At 47.8% G+C, this 18,284-nt stretch overlaps 1 protein-coding gene across 1 annotated transcript in view; it reads right to left on the bottom strand.

Moving 5' to 3' along the window:
* The window catches only part of ANKFN1 (ankyrin repeat and fibronectin type III domain containing 1), a 1,140,330-nt gene that overhangs the window by 305,868 nt on the left and 816,178 nt on the right, over positions 1–18,284 (bottom strand). The window lies entirely within an intron of this gene.

Raw genomic sequence — 18,284 nt, 5'->3', positions numbered from 1 at the left:
ACACACTGAATTACGACAATGGGAATAAAGCTGCACCTTGCACATGTATAGGAAAACAACATAGAAACTTAGAAAAAGTGATACGCTAGCACCTTAAAAGACAATTTAGTAACAATTTGTGGATTTAAGGTGTTTAAGTATTCAAATTGTTTCATTAACAAAGAAACATTATGAAAGTTGATAACTTTACTATTTGGTGTGATTTCTAGCAATCTCGATTTTTGTGCGAATTTTATATGAATTACAGTAGATGTCTGAAATTTTCAATAGAAGTGCTTAATAGTATAAAGATCATTTGTGCTAAGAAACAATTTTATTTTATGACTTTTAGAATTAATTTACGTATTTGCTACTTTCCTGAAATAGTGTTAGCAGGCCATACTTAAAGTTGAACATTTCTGCGTATCATTTACTGACAACATTGCACAATATTATATATGAAATGTGTGATTGAAATCATTATGCTTAAACGAAATTAGGCGATTTTCCATACTAAAGATGAAATGTTGAAGTTAAACATGTTAAGACATTTTTCTCTTTAGGCTGCATTATTTCACAGTCGTGTGCAACAGGTTTATACGTTCTCAAATGTTGCATTATTTGTTCTTGATTCGTATGACATCCTTTTTCTTATTCTTTTTTTGTGTCAATGGTGGTAAGAGACTTTTTCCCTTACATCCATAAAGAGTTGCAGATTCAAATAACTATATGCCAACTAATTTGTGCAGCTGGAAGGACGTTTGTTTCTCATGAACAGTGTGAAATATTTTACCAATGTAGCATGTTTGTACCTGCAAAGACGGAAGGAGGATCATGTGATGATTAGACCATTGTGGGCTGATTATTGATATCATGATAACACATATGAACGATATAAGCAAGAAGGGCAATAGGAGGAGACAGCTTATTTACAGCCTATTTGAGGAGACTGCCTTTTGACCCTTTTCCTTAGAAACGTACCTGCCTGACAAACTATCTTTACTATGCCTCTTTGCTTTTTGCCTTTGCTGATGAATTTGCCTGTCGGATGATTTGGAACGGTTTGGTGCAATACCAGACTTGAACTTTTCTGATTTATACTCCATTTCACTTTGCCCCTTACACATGGAATTTGCCCATAGTGGACTTTAACTTGAACCTTCAAGAAACAACTTATTACTTTTATGGAAATAGAATTTGAATTGCTGAGTATATTAAAACAAGCATTTGCAATGCAATAGGTCTCGCATTCACGCACGTTTGAGCTATTGGCATTGTACATTGTAACAAAGTGCTCCAACACCTTTCGCTCTGTGATCACACTGTCACGGCTCAGGAGGAAGAGCGGGAGGAGAGGCTATTTCCTACCCTCTCCGTGATTTGAGTGTGCAGTGTGGCATTGCGGAATGTCAGCTGTAGTAGGGCCCTGGCTTCGCCTCCTGGTGCAAGGCGGGCTGTGCTTTATGGCAGGCATGTAGGGAGGGAAGGCTGGTCTCAGCTGCAGCTCCGGCCAGGTACAGTGCCCCTCCTATTACTAGTGAGTGAGAGGCGCTGAGGTGGTGGCATTAATATTGGTGGTGGAGGTATTGGTATTGGTGGTGGTGGTGGTGGCATTGGTGGGGGTGGTGTCATTGGTGGTATTGGTGGGGGCAGTATTGGTATTGGAGGTGGCGGTATTGGTGGTGGTATTGGTGGTGGTCGTATTGGCGTTGGTGGTACTGGTATTGGTGGTGGTACTGGTATTGTTGGTGGCAGTATTGGTATTGGTGGTGTTGATAGTGGTATTGGTATTGTTGTTGGTATTGGTATTTGTGGTGGTGGTACTGGTATTGATTGTGTCGGGTGTGGTATTGGGAAATGTAATGTGAATCCAGTATTTGTAAAACACACAGCTACCCAGAGGCATCCCGGTGCTGGGGTCCGTCGGAAAGATTAAGCGAGCTATTACCCAGAGTCACATGGTGCTGGACTGACCTGCCTACGGTGCCGGAGATCAAACCGTGAGCCCCAGCATCCGGTGTCAGTTGCCCCGGCCATTGCAGTGGTGGTGTTGGTGGTGGTGTAGGTATTGGTGGTGGTGGTACTGGAATTGGTGGTGGTGGTATTGGTGGTGCAATATTGGTGGTGGTGTTATTGGTGGTGGTGGTGGTGGTATTAGTGGTGGTGGTGGTACTGGTATTTGTGTTGGTATTGTATTAGTATTGTTACTGGTGGTAGTGGTTTTGGTGGTGGTGTTATTGGTGGTTGTGGTGGTATTGGTGGTGGTATTGGTGATGGTATTATAGGTGGTGGTAGTATTGGTCTTGGTATTGGTGGTTGTGGTGGTATTGGTGGTGGTATTGGTGGTGGTGGTGGTTGGTATTGGTATTTGTGGTGGTGGTACTGGTATTGATGGTGTCGGGTGTGGTATTGGGAAATGTAATGTGAATCCAATATTTGTAAAACACACAGCTACCCAGAGGCATCCCGGTGCTGGGGTCCGTCGGAAAGATTAAGCGAGCTAATACCCAGAGTCACATGGTGCTGGACTGACCTGCCTACGGTGCCGGAGATCAAACCGTGAGCCCCAGCATCCGGTGTCAGTTGCCCTGGCCATAGCAGTGGTGGTGTTGGTGGTGGTGTAGGTATTGGTGGTGGTGGTACTGGAATTGGTGGTGGTGGTATTGGTGGTGCAATATTGGTGGTGGTGTTATTGGTGGTGGTGGTGGTGGTATTAGTGGTGGTGGTGGTACTGGTATTTGTGTTGGTATTGTATTAGTATTGTTACTGGCGGTAGTGGTTTTGGTGGTGGTGTTATTGGTGGTTGTGGTGGTATTGGTGGTGGTATTGGTGATGGTATTATAGGTGGTGGTAGTATTGGTCTTGGTATTGGTGGTTGTGGTGGTATTGGTGGTGGTATTGGTGATGGTAGTATAGGTGGTGGTAGTATTGGTGTTGGTATTGGTGGTGTTGGTATTGGTGGTGCTGGTATTGGTGGTGGTGGCATTGGTGGTGGTGGTATTGGTGATGGTGGTATTGGTGGTGAGGGGCGTGGCTTGGATGCCGAGGAGGTAGGCAGCGTGAGCTCGGAGCTCCGCGCCCGATCCCGGAAAATATCCTGAAAATCTGATCGGACCCCGACGTGATTGATATCATCCGACACTGGAAGGTACCACGGAGGGTCCGGTGCCCACGGAGGACGACACCGGGCCATTCCAAGCCAGTTATCCGACTCTGAAAGTTGGACTCAGGCGCGAAGTCCTCGACCTAAAATGGCGGCGGTGGCATGAGACACGGAGACGACGGAGTCGCCGGGCTGGTGCCCCCCTAAGAGCTGCTACCCCTACTGGTCGGAGGAGCTAGCGGTTGCATCGCACCCCTCCCTGGGTGTTGGAGTGGACCTTGGGCGAACCCCGGGCGGTTGAGATCCGCCCCTTGGTAGTGGAGGCGACAGGGTGGCTGTGACCCAGTGACGGTGACCCCGGGCCTCTGAGCACGACTGGCGCCATCCGGGCTAGCGGTTGATCGGAGACAATGATCCCTAGAGACAACCTTGGATCCGGAGGCCTGAGCAGCGCCCCGGGCACGAACAGGACAGGCTTTTCCGCTGCGGCTGCAGGGACCCATCCTGAGGGCTGAGCCCGGCGACGTGCGGAGAGAGAGCAGGGACAGAGTTGGAGACCACCGCTCGAGCCGGCCCAGATGGGGAAGCCAAATAGGAAGGGGGAAGGTGCGACCGATACAGAGGCTGCGGAAGGAGCGGATCGAGACCAATCGGCATTACAGCGGATGCAGGACCGTATCCTGGAGGCCATCGCCACCACAAGGGATGCTTTGCAACAAGATATAGCTCAGGTGGCAACAGGATTGGGCCTCCTGAAGGCCGACCATGATAAACTTAAGGACAGAGTGAAGTCCGTGGAGATCACGGTTAAGGAATTAGCCCCGGGCCATGCAGCGGTGAAGGCGCAGATGTCGGAGGTGATGGACCGCTTGAAGGTGCTGGAACGGAGGGCCGAAGATGCGGAAAACCGGAATAGGCGCAACAACGTACGCCTCGTGGGCCTGCCGGAAAAAATTGAAGGCGACGATATGGTGGGCTACCTCGATAACTGGTTGCGAACGGAGGTGGCACCGGAGGGACTGTCCCCCTTCTTCTCACTGGAACGGGCGCATAGGGTTCCGGCGCGCCCGCCGGCCTCAGGCCTCCCACCTCGCCCAGTGGTGTTCAAGTTGCTCCATTACCGGGACAGGGACTGGCTTTTGCAGAGGGCGAGAGAGGCAGAGCCCTTTCAAGTGGACAACAGCAGGGTCACTATGTTCCCGGATTATACGTTTGAGACGCAGCGGCTCAGGGCGAACTTTCTGTCCCTTAAGCGGGAGCTCCGCGATGAAGGCATCAAGTACTCTCTGTTGTTCCCCGCCAAGCTGAGAGTGGTGGTGGATGAACAATCTCTCTTCTTCGCGTCCTCTGCGGACGCTTGGACCTGGTGGGACACTTATAAAGCGGGAACGGACGGTGCTAAGGCCAGGGAGGAGGAGGCCAAGGTGGCGCAACCGGTCAGGAAATCCCAACGGATCAGGAGGAACCGCAGGAGGACCGGCAAACCTTCGGTGTCGCAGACTGAGGCGGAGAGGCAGGCGGCCCTACAGGCGGTAGTGGACTTATCCAGGACTACCAGAAGCCAGTCCGGGAAGGGTACGGGCTCAGAGGACCCGGGCACGGGCTCGGAGACGGGACAATCGGAATTTGGTGGAGCCCGGGGCCCTATTGTGACGCCGCAGACTTCGGAGGAGATACTTGAGGCGTGTTGAACTGAACTAGTGGAGTGGACTCGCTGGTTGGACACCGGGGCACTGGGCCCGTGGCAGTGGGACGCTGTTACTTGAGGTCTTGGGGCGCTGTAATGTGGGGATTGTGGGGTGGAGTGCGCGGGGTTGATTTGCTTTGAGGAACTAGCGCATCGAGCCACGCCTTACTGGCCCCTAAGGTCACCGCAGTGGAGACTGCGGCCATTACTGCCTTTCTTTGAGGGGTGGTTGGGAGTGTTGGTTTGGATGGGGGTACTTCCAGTTGCGGGGGGGCCTGTCCTGGGGGGGTGGGCGTTGCGAGCAGTTGGGGTTGCTCAGGGGGTAGTTGTTGTTGGTGGGGCTTGGCTTCCTGTTTGGAGAGGGTGGGTGGGGTGGCCCGTGGTCGCGGAAAATGCGGGGACATTGTTCTTTGTTGTCTGGTCCAGTTGTGTGGGGAGGGATGGCTAGTACCGGGGCATTGAAATGTGTGTCCTGGAATGTGCGGGGTATGCAGTCAATGACACGCAGGCATAAAGTTCAGGCATACCTCAAGCGTAGGGGGGTTCATATAGCGTTCCTGCAAGAAACGCATCTTAATAAGCAAGAGGGGGCTGCTCTGCAGAGACGCTGGAGGGGGCAGCTGTTTTACACGACGTTCTCAGCTTTTGCAAGGGGGACACTGATTTGGATACGGGCGGGGGTCCCCTTCCAGGTGACGAAAGCATTGGTGGACCCGGAGGGCAGGTATGTGGCGGTGGAGGGGAGGCTGAGAGGCAGGGTAATATCTCTCTGCAATGTGTACACCCCTAATGTAGATCTGCCCGCATTTCTGTCTACAATCTCGGGCAAACTGGCGGGTTATTTAGCAGGGCCGGTCCTCCTGGGGGGGGATTTCAACTCAGTCGAGGATGTGTTATTGGATAGGTCCCATCCCCCACTGCGCGCGTCCCCAGTGCATAGAGTCGCCAAGCGCAGGTTGGAATGGCAGGAGAGCTGGGCCCTACTAGGGACTACTCTTTTCACTCGCACCTGCATGATCTGCACGTAAGGCTAGATGCGTTTCTTTGTTCGCCTTGCGTGCTCCCTGCAGTGGGTGGGGCGGAATACTTGGCCAGGACGCTGTCGGACCACAACCCATTGTTGGTATCTCTGAACTGGATGGTGACTGTTAACTGCGTGCCAACATGGCGCCTGCAACCCGACACCCTGGATGATCTGCTGTTTAGGGAGGCTCTGGGAGAACGCATTGAGAGTTACTTTGAGGAGAACAGTGGCTCGGCCTCCACGAGGGCGGTAGAGTGGGATGCGTTTAAGGTGGTGGTGCGGGGACACTGTATTGGGCACACGGCTGGGGCTCGCAAGACTTTGATGGACGATTTGGATAAGGCTGAAACGCGGCTGAGGGAACTGGAGAGGAGTCGCCCGAATCACCCTGAGTTGCAGGAGGGGCTTAGTGGAGCACAGGAGGGGCTGGCTGTAGAACTGGAACGGCTGCGCAGTTTTGACCATAAGGCGTACATGACGAGGGCACATGCGGAGGGCGATAAGGCGGGGTCTATGCTGGCATGGCTCGCTAACCCAGTCAGGAGGGGCATGCCGATCATGATGATCCAGGAGGTGGGGGAGGAGCCCTGCCATACTCAACCCGGGATCCTGAATAAGTTTCGTACTTATTACGAGGGGCTCTATGAAAGTGGTGAGACAGGAGGGGCGGATGAGCTAGGAGAGTTCTTGGACGGCTTACAACTGCCAAGGGTGGAGGACTCAGAGGCGGAAGAGCTGGGCCGGCCCATCACTCTTGGAGAGATAGGGTGTGCAGTAAAGCAAATGGCCAGGAACAAGACCCCGGGACTTGACGGGCTCCCGATCGAATTCTACAGTAAATATCTAGAGTACCTTGCTCCGCGGCTGCGCGAGGTATACAATGAAGCTCAAACGAAGGGTAGGCTCCCGTCCTCCATGAGTGAGGCCCTCATGATCCCGCTCTTAAAACCGGGCAGAGAGGGGGCGGCTTTGTCCTCGTACCGTCCGCTGTCCATGTTGACGACGGACTACAAGATCCTGAGTAAAATTCTTGCCAACAGACTGCTGGTGCACATGACGGGCCTTGTTCATAGGGACCAGTGCGGTTTTATTCCGACACGCAACACTACCCACAATATTCGTAGACTTACGAGACTGATGGGTGCGGACTGGCCGAGCGCCGTTTCCCCATTTGTCCTTTCTATTGACATAGAGAAGGCCTTTGACAGCCTTGAGTGGGGTTACTTGTATGAAGTGATGCGACGCTTCGGACTGGGGGACGGATACATAAACTGGACTAAGGTCCTGTACACTGACGCGGTAGCGAGAGTTCAAGTGGGTACTCTGATCTCGAGGCAATACCAGGTCAGGCGTGGCACCAGACAAGGATGTTCCCTATCTCCGCTCCTGTTCGCTTTGGCGATGGAACCCTTTGCTGTGGAAGCCAGGCTGGGCCGCCACTATGCCGGTTTATCGTTTAGGGGCAAACCGCACTTCATTTCTTTATACGCAGACGACCTGTTGATGTTTCTGGCCGACGCGGGCCCCGAGCTCGAGGGGGCACGGCGGCTACTGGGGCGGTTCGGCCGGTTGTCGGGCCTGAGGGTCAACTGGCCTAAATCCTGCCTGTTCCCCCTGAGGTCAGGAGAACCGTGCCCACTCACTGCGCAAAAACTTAGATGGGAGTCGCGCTGTCTGCATTATTTGGGGGTCTATGTTTATCATACCCCGGCTGATTTACTGGAAGGCAACATCACCCGCTGTATTAATGCCCTACGGGGGTCCATGGACTCATGGTCGACCCTGCCGTTATCCCTGGCTGGTAGGATTTCCCTGCTCAAAATGGTGGCCCTGCCCAGGCTTTTGTATTACTTTAGGACGCTTCCGGTGTGGATCCCGAGCTCTATCTTTAAACGCCTGAGATCTCTGGTCATAGCGTTCTTGTGGGGCACGGGAAGGAGGCGCATAGCGCTCGACACTCTGCTGCGCCCCAAGGATGAAGGAGGGATGGCGGTGCCGGATTTTGAAGGGTATTATCTGGCTGCGCAGCTGCAGATTTTTACTCAGGAGGTTGCGAGAGTGTATAGAGGCCCTGAAGACGCGAGAGTAGATGGCACCCCGCGGCATGTTCTGGCGTACATCACGCTGCACCAGAAGCTCCGGGTGGGAGACTTGACGGTCGAGGAGCAGACGTTTCGACTCTGCTGGGACCGGGCCCGTAAGCGGGCGGGGGTCCGCCTTATGTATGCCCCTGAAATTCCGTTGGGAATGGTCACGGCCCTCCCGCATGGAGGGGACTGGTCGCGCTTGCTAGGTTGGGAGGAGGCGGGGATACAAATGTTGGGTGATCTATATGAGGATGGGGTGTTGCTGCAGTTTCAGGACTTGCAGGAGCGTTTCGACCTGCCGAGGGGCGACTACTTGTTGCATGCAGCGGTAACAGGCGCTATGCAAGCCCACTGGGGGGAAGGGTTGCAGGAGCCGGGCATCTCTATGGCCTGTCAGTATACGATGATGGCAGCGGGGACCTATAGGGCTGTCACTTGCTTGTACTCTAGGATGCAGCGGGAAGCCTTGCAACCATTGACGGCCCTGAAGGCCAAGTGGGAGCTGGACCTGCAAGTGGAGATACCTGACACGACCTGGGGCCAGTTACTAAGGCGAGCACGGAAGAGCTCGAGAAACGCCAGGTTTCAATTAATCCACTTCTATGTCATTCACAGGGCATACCTCACACCGGGGAAAATACAACAGTATTTTGGGGTAGACAACGCTGCTTGCCCCAGATGTAACACAGTCGGGGCGGACCTGGGTCACATGTTATGGGATTGCCCCTCTCTGGGAGACTACTGGCAGGAAGTTGGGCGGGCCCTTAACAGCGCGACGGACAGAGATATCTAGTACACTAAAGCGGTTGGCGTCCTCCATTGGTTCCCGCATACGCCTAGAAACAAGACTACAAGCAAATTTATAGACTTGGGACTTATTCTGGCCAAGCGGGAGATTACGAGGAACTGGAAGTCGAGAGTGGGGCCCACATATAAAAGATGGTATGGGGAATGCCTAAGGTGGGCCGCATGTGAAAGTACCTTGAGATACCAGGTGGCATGGAGGATGAATGACGAGAAGGCTCTGGAGAGGGCAACTGCATGGGAAATGATGGTGCAGGCGCTCCGTGACATGGACGCTGAGGAGTTGGAGGGCGAGGGTGAGCTAGATGGAGCAGGCCCTGTCACTGTACAGGAGAGCACACCTTAGCGAATGTCTGTTCCTCCTACAACACACCAGGCACTTTTATACTACTGATACGGCGCAGAGCGACCACGGGGGAGGGTGGGAAGGAAGCTGGAATTGGCGGGCTGTTGGGGTACCGAAATCGGGGGAGGGAGAGGGGTAAAAATCATAAAAGCAACCCAGAAATGCTTGTCTACTATCACTGACAGACAATGTAAGATGCTACGAGAAGCACTCATGGATAAGGCCACCCACACCGGAGGAAGGGTGGGCCTCCCGCATAACTGAAAGACTGGTTAATACTACTCTTGTACACAGTGAATTAATATTGCTGCTTATCTTGACTGTACAATTATATTGGTGTTGCAATAAAAATGATGTTACAAAAAAAAATGGTGGTATTGGTGGTAGTGGCATTGGTGGTATTGGTAGAGGTGGTGATATTGGTGGTGGTGGTATTGATGGTGGTGGTATTGATATTGGTGGTGGTGGTATTAGTCATGTTGGTATTAGTGGTGGTATTGGTGGTGGACGTATTGGTATTGATGGTGGTGGTATTGGTGGTGAGATTGGCATTGGTGGTGGTATTGGTCGTGATGGTATTGTTAGTGGTGGTATTGATGGTGTTGGTATTGGTGGTGGTATTGGTTGTGTAGGTATCAGTGGTGGTATTGGTGGTGAAGGTATTGGTGGTGGTGTTTGTGATGGTATTTGTGTTGGTGGTGGTGGTATTAGTGATGGTATTGGTGGTAATATTGGTGGTAGTGGTGGTATTGGTAGTGGTGGTATTGGTGGTGGTGGTGGTGGTATTGGTGGTGGTGGTGGTAGTGGTTTTGGTAGTATTGGTGATGGTGGTATTGGTGGTGATATTGGCAATGGTGGTGGTATTGGTGGTGGTATTTGCAGTGGTGGTGGCATTGGTAGTGGTGGTTGTGGTGGCATTGGTAGTGGTAGTATAGGTGGTGGTAGTATTGGTGTTGGTACTGGTGGTGTTGGTATTGGTGATGTTGTTGGTATTGGTGGTGGTGGTGGTATTAGTGGTGCTGGCATTGGTGGTGGTGGTATTGGTGGTGGTATTAGTACATGTGCTGGTATTGGTGGTGGTGGTATTGATATTGGTGGTATTGGCGGTGGTGGTATTGGTATTGGTGGTGGTGGTATTAGTAGTGGTATTGGTGGTGGTATTGGTGGTGGTGGTATTGGTTTTGGTGGTGGTGGTATTTGTGGTGAGATTGGCATTGGTGGTGGTATTGGTGGTGGTGGTGTTGGTATTGGTGGTGGTAATGGTTGTGGTGGTATCGGTAGTGGTATTGGTGGTATTGCTGGTGAAGGTATTGGTGACAGTGTTCGTGATGGTATTTGTGGTGGTGGAATTGGTGGTAGTGCTGGTAATGGTGGTGGTATTGGTGGTGTTGTGGTGGTATTAGTAGAATCGGTTGTGGTATTGATGGTGATATTGGCAATGGTGGTGGTATTGGTGGTGGTATTGGCAGTGGTGGTGCTATTGGTGGTGGTGGCATTGGTGGTGGTTGTATAGGTGTTGGTGGTATTGATGGTGGTGGTGTTGTTTATAAAACAGGCTTTTGAAAATTACCCGTCAGGTGGCTTTAGTATAAATGACACTTAACACAGATGTGCTGTTTTGAACTTCAGACCATTAGCAAAGGATTATGTGCTACCTGGAATTCACATGACTTATTTCCCTAATCAATTCAATTCAAACTTGACTTATGATTTACTTAAAATCTAAATCATAAAAGCACAGGTTATCACATCATATTACAAACAGCAAGACATGAAGAGATAAAATATTTAAAAATAATCTAAGAATCATATTAAGTGCCATGTTCAATTCCACATTGTTTTCCTAGAATTAATCACACATTTTAGGTACGTAACTACAGGACTAGTAAACATTTCATATTGTACAAGCTGTAATGTCAAGAAGGCTGGGCGACATTGTCTCATACCCAGAGTGTTTAGAATGGGAACAATCTATCTTTTTCAGAGGACGGAATAACATTTACAGAATAAAAGAATGTGCATTGTGGACTGTTGTAACAAATCGTCACATGGGCATAGGCCTGAGGCTTTGGACCAGTCATTCATGTCAGGAAAACTTCCAAGTCTATGAAAAATCCTCAAGTGAAAAATGGGTCAGCAACATCCTGTCAAAGCCCCCAGTTACATATACAAGGTATGGCTGAGTGCTGTGACATGACAATAGTAACTGGTTTCCAGGACCGTGGGCTTGACAATCTCTTGCAAAAGTCTAATTGTTTCAAGGTGCATTAAGCAATCACCTTTCAGGATTTTTCTTGAAAGTGATATGATTCTGTCTGCTTTGGCAAAGTATTCTGGATGGCCAATATCTGACATGAATTTTTTGTTGTAGTTTCGCCAGGGAATACAAGTTGCCCTATGAAGCTATAAACAATCATTAATAATATCCTGATTGAAGCTAGTCTGTGTTGTTACCCTAATTTTATGCCATAATAAAATTGGTTGAATCGTAAATAAGTCAGATATGTACGGGAACCCAAACTCAGCATGACAAATGTAAGTGGCAGTGCTATTAAGGACCGCCAATAAATATCGGACAAAGGCGTTCTCAATTAGTTGCAGGGGCTAAGGGTCAGCATAGGCCCAAATGTCTGCACCATACATGGCGATTGTAACACACTTGGCTTTGTAAATTTGCAATAGTTCAACAACCGGCCTTCTGCCTAATTTTTTAGCAAAATTGGTTAGGGCGGCGGAGACTTTGGAAATGAGCTTTTTCCTGGCTAAAACTGCATGTGACCAAGTCCCTCTTTGATCAAAGTGGATGTCCAAATATGGGAATCTATTGATACACTCCACCTTGATATTAATAATAAAAAATATCTAAACATTTAGCACTATTCACTCTGCATTACATAATAAAAATTTTGAAATTGTCACGTGCAGACCCAGAGTTTGCATGAATGTCGCAAAACTAGTCACTAAACTTTGTTGCCCGAGTTGGGTACGTGACAATAAAACAGCGTCAACTAAATATAAAAATAAAGCAACAGGATGCTGGCCAATAAGTTGCAGATCCTGGCATTGATTAACTAAATCTTGGCAGAGGCCAATAAAATATAGAGTAAAAAGGAAAGGGGCAAGAACACATCCTTGTCCCACCTCTTTCCTAATTTGGAATTTTGCAGAACACTCACCCATGTTTCCATAGAGAACTCTTGCACATGCATCTCGGTACAGCTGCTTCATGAATCTTAAGAGTGCTAAATCCACTCCCATTTCTTCAAGGATATTCCAGAGTTTTTCGTGTTTAACACAGTTGAATGCTGAGCTAAGGTCCACGGAGGCCAAGAACAGCTTCCCCCGCTTAGATAGCATATATTTACCTAACACTGAGCTTAGGTTTAGTCCCTGTTCTATTCTGTTCTGTGCCTAAACCCTGGCAAAAGCCATATTGTAGTTTGGAGAGGATGCCAGTCTCTTCAGCTCATGACTGCAGTCTATTTAATATAATACGGCCTGTTACTTTAAGGAAGGAGTCTTAAAGAGAAATTGGTTGATAGCATGTGGGGATAGTACTATTGCCCTTTTTGTAAATTAGGACCAAGATAGATTCAGGCCCGCTTCGAATAAAGCCCTGATGACAACATGCAGTCAAAACCAAGGTTAATAACGGGTCCCAATGAGAGAGATTCGATTTGAACAGGTCAACAGAGACTCCGTCCGGGTCAGGAGCTTTACCCTCCACGCTGGCGTTTATGGCATAGATCACATTATCTAATGAAAAATGAACGTCTAATGGAAAAGAATTGGATGGTTCAGACTCTGGAGAGAGTCCAGGTACAGCCAGTGATTCTGCCGGCTCCTCATCATTGTATATAGGGCCTCGCTGATAGTTATTTCTATTGATGGTAAATCTCTGCGGGCTAAAAAAAAGGCACATTGACTGCCTTCCAGACGCTTGTGTTATCACTGAGTAGAGAAGCTTCGTGCAGGGCCCTCCAAGATTCAGCTCTCAAGGCCTGCATGCATTCTTTCAACCCCCGACCATACGCCCTTCTTGCCGTCTTAATTTCCAACTGATTTCTATCAGGTTTGTGTAGGGATTTTTTTCAAGTCAGTGTGAGTTTTGTACATTTGGAGTCAAACCACCACTGCTTCTTGGTGCCTCCTGATCTCAGCGGAAATTAATTCAAGGATTTCAAAACCTGCGTGTGAGGTGTTGACTCTTTCAGGACAGACTAAGAATTCTGATTTACATTTGGTTAAGAGTGACATAGTAAACTCAATTGATTTCACTCTAGGCCAGCACAGAGAGTAACCATTATTTCTATTAAGAACGATGTTTTGCACAAGGTGCTCTGATAGGCCCTTTATGTTTAACACATTACTTGATAGTTGAAAAGTAATACTTATAGGAAAGTGGTCGCTCCTTGCGTTTGTCACGAAATTTATCAAATTACTCGAGTAACGATTTGAAATCAGATTATAATCAATGATGGAACCAGTCCCTCTGCCATTATAGGTGCAACTAAATGGTATTGTACGGGTACACAGTTCATTTGCAAACCTGAGATACAGTTGAGAAGGGGTCCCCAAACTTTTCTGCGGTAAGAGCTACTAATGATCAATGAAAAACAGCCACTAACATCAGTATTGCTACAGATACCATGACCACATCATAAAATTACTTTGGTAAATGGGCAAAATATTGATTCCAAAATATAGACAAACTAAAATATCGATTCCAAAATATAGAATGGACAAAATATCAAATGGACAGAATATAGACATCAAAAATATCGTTTTGAAGGTAAGTAAGCAAGCAATTAAGGAACTGACCGTGACCCCTCTGTATTACCTGCGCCAAATGTGGGAGGATGAAATAGGACGGGGCTTCATGATCAAGAATGGGAAACGGCTTTAGAGTACCCAAAGAAAGTCTCAAGAAGCGCCCGTTTCAAAAACATTCAATTCAATATATTACATTGCTCGTATTTTACACTGCACCAGCTTCACCGCTTCTACCCCGACACACAATTTGCATGTCCCAGATGTCAAACGCCTGAGGCAAACTTCAAACACATGTTCTGGGACTGTCCCACAATCCAGCCATACTGGGGTAGGATACACCAAATATTGAGGGCGACTGTCCAACTCATGCAAATCACCACATGGGAGGCATGTGCCCTGGGAGTCTTCCGCAGGCGGAAGACAAAAAAAGTGCATGGCAGGTTTGCATCCTTAGCCATACTCCTTGCGAAACGGGGAATAGCCATGCATTGGAGGGCACTGGCAGGGCACCCTGAGGCAGCCTGGATAGGAGCAGTTAAAAAATGGGGGGGGCAGCGGAGGAAACGCTGTTGCTGGAAGAGGAGGTGAAAGGGATTCGCAAACACCTCATCTCTATGGAACGGGCACAGCACCTGTTTCAGTTCACGTAAGAGCTGCTGTATATGAATTTAGGACCCTAGTGTAATTTTCCCGATTCATGCCCATTTATAGGTATAAATTACCCTATCCTTATATAGGCATAGAAATCATAACCATATTTAGACTTAGCCCATGCAGTCCAAATACGGCATGGCTACTTCCACTAGTCCTGAAAATGCACAACGATTTCTTGGAATCCGCCTTCAGCAGTTAGGGACTTCCCCTTGCTGAATATTAATTTATCCAAGAAATCATGGAGTTTTCAAAGAACTGAGTCTTTGATGACGTTATTGTGTCCAACCTTATGTCAATCTCGGTACCTTCAAGGTATAAATATGCCCACACTTGCCCAGGCAAACACACAGTGGTTTAGAGCAGTTTGACTATCTACCTACACGACACAGCTCTCCGCAGCAAGTGCCAAAAGAAGCCGACCCCTCCAGCAGATGCACTGAGAGACGCTGTCCTTTCTCCTGCCGAGAAATCCAGCTTCAGTGTTTCCAGGCTGCCCTTGCGGGTTGCTGCGAAATCAAGTTCTGAGAGAGAGATACAAGACCTCCTTCATTCTAAAACCAAGGTACGGAGCTGATTAGACCCTTAGAGAATTCTTGGGGAGATTCTTGGTAAAGAATACTAAACTTAAGCTACACCTCACTTACTTCTTCCCTCGTACTAGACCTAGGTTACGTACACCGGGGCAGGCATATTTTAGAAGCACCAGTTGAGTACTTTTAGTCATTATTTATTAATGTTGTATTTTATGTTATATTTTCTGGCTTAGAAACCATATCATGCTTTTACAGTATTATTTTATAATACTCTTCGTACTGTGCGCATTGTACTTTTCAACCAGTATTACGATTTTAGCAGTTCATTTCTCCTGCATGAGACAGAAGACTGTACAATAAATACTTTTATTGAAAACGCCCATCTCGCTATTTCTCGGCACCTCTGGTGAAACGAAGCATGCACGATTGACTGAGTGAAATATCTATCTATTGTTTCCACAACTCTAGAGATACGTTTCTTATTATTGGGAAACAAAGCTGTCATGTTTATGCGGTTGTCAGAAACGAATCCCTTCTTGTGAATTCGAGAAGTTTCTAGTGGCCTCTGAGTTAGCTGTCACTCACAATGTAGTCTAATATATTCAATAGAGACCTTGTCGACCTCAGTCCTACGCCGAAACTATAGTATGTATTATTCCATTGCGCAGAGCCTATTGGGAATATAAGAACTACACTACAAGACAACACATGACGACTCACCCGGCGCTATGCCACCCCAATCCCAGACTCCCCCCATGCCCTGATAGTGCGAGCAAATGCGTGCCCCCAGTGACCAGAAGGAGGGCTGACCCAAAAATAGGGCCCGCTATACTAATACCCCGACTTGTGACAGGAGGCATAATCTACCCTGGACGTCCTCAGTCCTCCAATTCCAAGTCCGATTCCGCAACCAAGGACATCTTGTAGACGAAATGCAACCAACCACGTGATAGATACAGACTACAATACTTTCCCATTGGGGACTCCCTAGCCCCCCGGTTCAAACCCCCACAGTTCATTGGTACACTTTCGTCCTATGACACACCAAAGATGGTTTCTATACAATGAGGCCATTAACCAAAGCGAGAGACAGGGATGGAGTAGGGGACTACATATCAACCCACACCCTTGCGGGAACCCACGCATACAGGCATAGGCAAACAACACTAATCAGCATACCGAAGATTACACCAGACCACTGAAGGTGGGATCCATGTACAACCGTAATGTTTCTAATTGGGACTACAGGAGATACGATGAGATGTATGCTCCATAACGTGGGTTTCTTTTGCTATCTGCACTGCCTGAGTTTACATAATATTATGTATGTTATCATCGTGATACAATGATGTACCATGGAAAATAAAAATCCCAATAAAAAATATTAAACAAAAAAAGTTTACAGGAAGCTGGCTCTCTATATAGTGCACTAAAACAAAGTATACTATGCAAAGAGTCCAGTAGGTCTCCAATCGGTATACTGGGGCAAAAGTAGATGATACAAACACATTATTTGTGGTAGTGTGGGAGAGCAGTTAGAATTATCAAAGGATATTCATAGGCATTTGGTGTACTCACAGAGGCTAATAATAAGACACACACTCAAGAATAAATATGAGATTAATTTTACAAAAATAACACAGATTTTTTATATAATTTTCAAGACCAAGACCTTTGTTCACAGGTAAGTACCTTTTTATTATGAATTTTCAAAGTTCAGAAAATAGCTCTCTGTTGTGCAATTACATTCAATAAAAGTCCAGCAGCACCAGCAGAGTTGCAAGAAGTATTTTGTTTCCCCTAGACTTCCTAAAAGGAGGCAAGTAGACTCAAGCCCTTAGAGAACCTTTGCAAGCAGAATACAGAAAGCAAAAGTACAGTCCTTTCACTCTGCTCTCAGACAGAAGCGGCAACTGTAAGCCAAACCAGGAAAGCAACATAGCACAGGGGCACTACTCCTCCTGACAGCTCTTCGGCTCTTCTTATTGGCAGAATCTCTTCTTGATCCAAAAGTGTTTTAAAATGTTGGGGTAACAGGTTCAATACTTATACCACTTTCCACCATTGAAGTTGGCATACTTCAAAGAATAGTGTTTGTAGTGCACTAATTCTGCCTTGCCCTATCTTGGCTGCTGACACACTACAGGGGGTGGAGACAACATTTTGAGAGGACAGGCACAACCCTGTTCAGGTGTTAGTGACAACTCCCTCCACCACTCTAGCTCAGGAAGACCCATCAGCCTGGGGATGGACAATCAGGTTATGCAGGGCAAAGTCCCTTTGTGTGACTGTCTAGGGTGAATGCACAAACATTCCAACTGTCAGTCTAAGCCAGATGTGGATTCCACAGGCAGGCAGACAGAAGCACAGGATGGTAAAGCAAGAAAATGCCCACTTTCTAAAGTAGCATTGTCAAACACACAATCTAAAAACCACCTTCACTAAAAGGATATTTTTGAATCATGAGCTCAGGGATCCCAAATTCCAAAGCTCTATCTGTTTCCTATTGAAAGTTACACTTTTAAGATGTCACAGGGCAGCTCCAATTGTAACCTATGGGAGAGATATTAGTCCTTGCAACATGTAAAACACACCAGTACATGTCCTACCTTTCACACACACTGCACCTTGCCCATGGGGCTACATTGGGTCTACCTTAGGTATGCCTCATATGTAGAAAAAGGGACGTTTTGGATATGGCAAGTGGATGCACTTACCAGGTGAAATGGCAGGCCCGAGACATATTTTCAGGGCTACTCATGTGCGTGGCAAAATCAGAGCTGCAGGCCCACTAGTAGCATTTGATTTACAGGCCCTAGCACACACAGTGCCTTGTACAAGGGACTTACCAGTAAAACAAATATGCCAATTCATGGATGAACCAATCAGCAATACAATTTACAAAGAGAGAATATGCGTTTTAGCACTGATCCGTAGTGTTAAAATGCCCAGGGTCCTCCTAAAGCCAACAAATACAGGGAAGAACAAATAGGAGAAAGGAGATACATTTTTGGTGGATAACCCTGCAAAAAGGGCCACATCTAACAGCTACCAAACAACCCTGAGTACAGTGAAGCCACCATAGTGCTGGGGAACTGATAATGATGTGTGTTCGACAAATGTACTCTCTATGGCTTCCCTGTCTACTTACAATATCCAAGAATGGACTTAAATATGGTTGGGCCATATCTGCTCATCAAATGAGTCCACACTTAGGATGTAGTACACCCTGTCTTAGTGCTGTAAGGCCTGCAGTAGAGGTGGCTTACCTATACCTAATGATATGTCTGTGGG

Source organism: Lissotriton vulgaris, chromosome 7 (assembly GCF_964263255.1).
Source record: "Lissotriton vulgaris chromosome 7, aLisVul1.2, whole genome shotgun sequence".
Taxonomy (NCBI): Eukaryota; Metazoa; Chordata; class Amphibia; order Caudata; family Salamandridae; genus Lissotriton; species Lissotriton vulgaris.
This window is presented reverse-complemented; position numbering and strand designations above follow the sequence as displayed.